General features: G+C 58.4%; 1 long non-coding RNA gene across 1 annotated transcript in view; it reads left to right on the top strand.

Annotated features, from left to right (window-relative positions):
* Positions 1 to 2123: 2123 nt before the first annotated feature.
* The window catches only part of LOC144234227 (uncharacterized), a 7959-nt gene continuing 7110 nt past the window's right edge, over positions 2124 to 2972 (top strand). The window contains exons 1-2 of the long non-coding RNA XR_013335891.1: positions 2124 to 2216; positions 2420 to 2511. This is a non-coding gene — a long non-coding RNA (uncharacterized LOC144234227). The remainder of the gene's footprint in view (positions 2217 to 2419; positions 2512 to 2972) is intronic.

The raw sequence follows: 2972 nt of genomic DNA, 5'->3' as shown, positions 1-2972 counted from the left end.
GGACCTGCGGGCTGGGCAGCACCTGGTGCTACCTGGAGAGCCAGGGAAGAGGGGAGGGCATTCCAGAGCTGGTGTGGAGCTAGCAGCAGTGAGAAGTAAGGCAGGGAGTGCCTTTAGGGAGCTTGGAGCTGAAGCCCACCTTACAGGAGGGGAGGAGGGGCTGCCTACAGGCCAGGGAGAGGATGGTAGCAACAGAGAGAAGGGCTGGTGAGGCAGACTCTGACTGAGCCATCACTGGTGCCCCAAATGTCCCTGAGATGCTGCAAGATAAGGACAGGCTCCTCTCCCAGCTGACTGGTGGCTCAGGCTTCAGCCCTGAGCTGTCCAGACTTGTAGGATGTGCTGGGAACACTTCACCAATAGAAGATCTAACCTGGGGGCAGGAGGAGGCCAGAGTCCGTTATCTTTCTGGAGAGTTCCCAATCCCTCTTTCATCAGGAGGGAGAGGCCTCTCGAGGATCTGGAAAAACTGCCCCACCCCAAGCTCTTCTGGTCCTCAGAGCGTGGACCTGTCCTGCCCCTCTCCCTCTGGCCCAGTCCCAAGGAGGCTGAGGCAGAAAGCTGCCCTTCCATCTGGACTTGGAGGATTTGTTCCCACAAGCTCCTAGACAGGTGGGGTTTGAACGGGAGCCAGGGCTCTCTAGCACGGTGACGGGCCCTCAGCAATCTAAATAAATGCTTTGTGGGAGGAAGCAATGGATGGCTGGTTCCCAGCTAGGGGGGGAGGCTCTTCCAAAGCAAGAGGCCAGCCCTACCAGATGTCAAGACCACCTGCAGAGGGGAGAGAGCCAGGTGACCGCACAGGGGGTGCTGCCCCCAACCCCCAGAATTAATAATGACACTTACTGAACATTTACTATGGTTCCATTATGAGCGCATTCCCCATTATTAATGACCTTCACAGCAACCCTATGAAGCAGGTGCCCTTTTCTCCCCATTTCACAGAGGATGAAACAGAGGCATAGCGATGCGCATCGGCACTGAGTCAGGAGGCCCATGGGAGGAGCAGCAGTCTGCCAAGAGCCTCCAGTAAAGCTGAGCAGCTCCTGATGGGAGGACCACAGTGGGTGGGGAGAGGCTGCCCCTGCTGTGAGGACCCTAGAGCCTCGCCCAGCCTCTCCCCTACCCCAACAAAGAGAGTTGGCCCAACTCCTGCCACACTTGTGGAGCCCGATTTTACTATATGTTTCCCTTCTCCCCCACCACTGCCGCGCTACACCGAGTCCTCAGAACAAGTCTGTTTCCATGGAAACCATACAGTGACTCAGGGCTTCGGGACCTTCTCTGAACCAGATTATGAATATCAAATGCTCCCTCCCCGCACCAGTGCAGAGTGAGTTAGAAAAGTAAAGAGAGAGCCACAGTGGGTAAGGGAAGGAGGCAGAGGCGTGGGCAAGGGGAACTCAGGGGGGCACAGCTTGCTCCCCCCACCATGAGAGCCTGGCTTCTGGGCCCTCCGCAGACTCGGTGGAGCACAGATGTACACTTCTGTGCGTCTGCAGCCAGCACACACACAACCCCAATCTCAGCACCAGGAGCACCACCCTTTCTCTGGAACTAGGACCCTGTGGGTGGGGGGCAGAGGGGTACGGGGCATCTGCATCATTCCTACTTGGGCCCTGAACATGGCAGAGGTAGCTGAGAGGCCAGGAAGGAGGGAAGCGGTCTGCAAGAGGAGCTTGACTTCCCATGCCGAGGAGGAAACCTCTGGCCAAAAGCATTGCAACGTTTAGCAAAGAGGGAAATTTGGATTTTAGGGGGGAACTGTGTTTCTGCTTTAAGATGAGGAGGCCGTGTTAAGTATATGTGCCAGGAGGGGAGTGGGGTGCATGACTATTATTCCAAAGCCCCAGCAGGATTGGGGGGATCATTAGCAGAGATTTCCTCTCAATAGCCCCCACTCTGGCCTGGCCTAGGGCAGCCCACCTGGCCTAATGGGGACAGTTTCTGGGGAAATGAAAGTTTACAGTGCCAGGCTCCTGGCCTCCCACAGGGGGCTGAGGCCCAGAAGGCACATCCGCCCCCTCATTTCCCCAGCAGCTCCCTGAAGACCCAGGAGGGAGGGAAGAGAACAGGTTGGAGGCTTGATACCTCCCTGGTGAATCCAATGTGTGAGTCATGACGGTGAGAACACTTGGAAAAAGAAACAGGGTCATGGTGATGCCTTTGAGTGTCCCCGGTTGCTGAGGACTGGAGCCTGGGAACGGCCTGCCCAGGTAAGGTCTCTGCCTAAGGCAGCTGGCCCAATTGTAAGGGGTTGGGAAAGCCCTGAAGGCAGCTACCTGGTACCTTGGTCCCCACCTGCTTGTCTCTTAATACCTACACTTCCCTTTGGCTTGCCAAAGCAGCTACTGTCCCAGCCAGAGTGCCTGCTCCCCTGCCCCTAATCCTAGGTCCCCTCTGCTCTCTGCCTTACCAGCCACCCAAAAGATGCCAGGCTCAAGTCTGTCCTTCGGAGCCTCCTGCTTAGGAGCAGTGTTTAAGTCCATGGGAAGGAAACCTGCACCAGAGGTGAGGTACCTAATCCTGTGAAACGGCAGGCCTGGGATGGGGGGAGGGGCACCCTGGGGCATGGCAAATCAGGCCAAGGTGCCACCCTAGGACGATCCTCAGGTCTTACCTTTTAACCCCTAGTTTCCCAGCAAGGGCCACCCTGGGCTGTTACTGTCAAAGCAAGCATTGGGTTCCTAGAGCCTGGGAGGGGCTGCTCCGGGGATCCTACCCAGAGAAGAGCAAGAGGGCGGTTCTGCCTTCCCATGGGGGGCTCTGCACCATCTGGCTGCCCNGTGCAGGCGTGGGACCTCGGGGTCTCGGGGCGTCTCGGCAGCCCGGAGCCCGGCAGGTTGTGGGACGGTAAAGCCGGGGCATCCCCCGAGTGCGCTCCGCAGCCGCGGGAAGCTGGGCGCCTCCGGGCCGCCGCGCGTCTCAAGTTTGCTGCCCTCCCCGAACGGGGGCGGGGAGGGCTGGGGTGG

The sequence above is a fragment of the Crocuta crocuta genome, unplaced genomic scaffold, assembly GCF_008692635.1.
Source record: "Crocuta crocuta isolate KB4526 unplaced genomic scaffold, BGI_CrCroc_1.0 scaffold330, whole genome shotgun sequence".
NCBI classification, from domain to species: Eukaryota; Metazoa; Chordata; class Mammalia; order Carnivora; family Hyaenidae; genus Crocuta; species Crocuta crocuta.
Note: the sequence above shows the minus strand (reverse complement) of the source record. Positions and strands in the feature narration are given on the sequence as shown.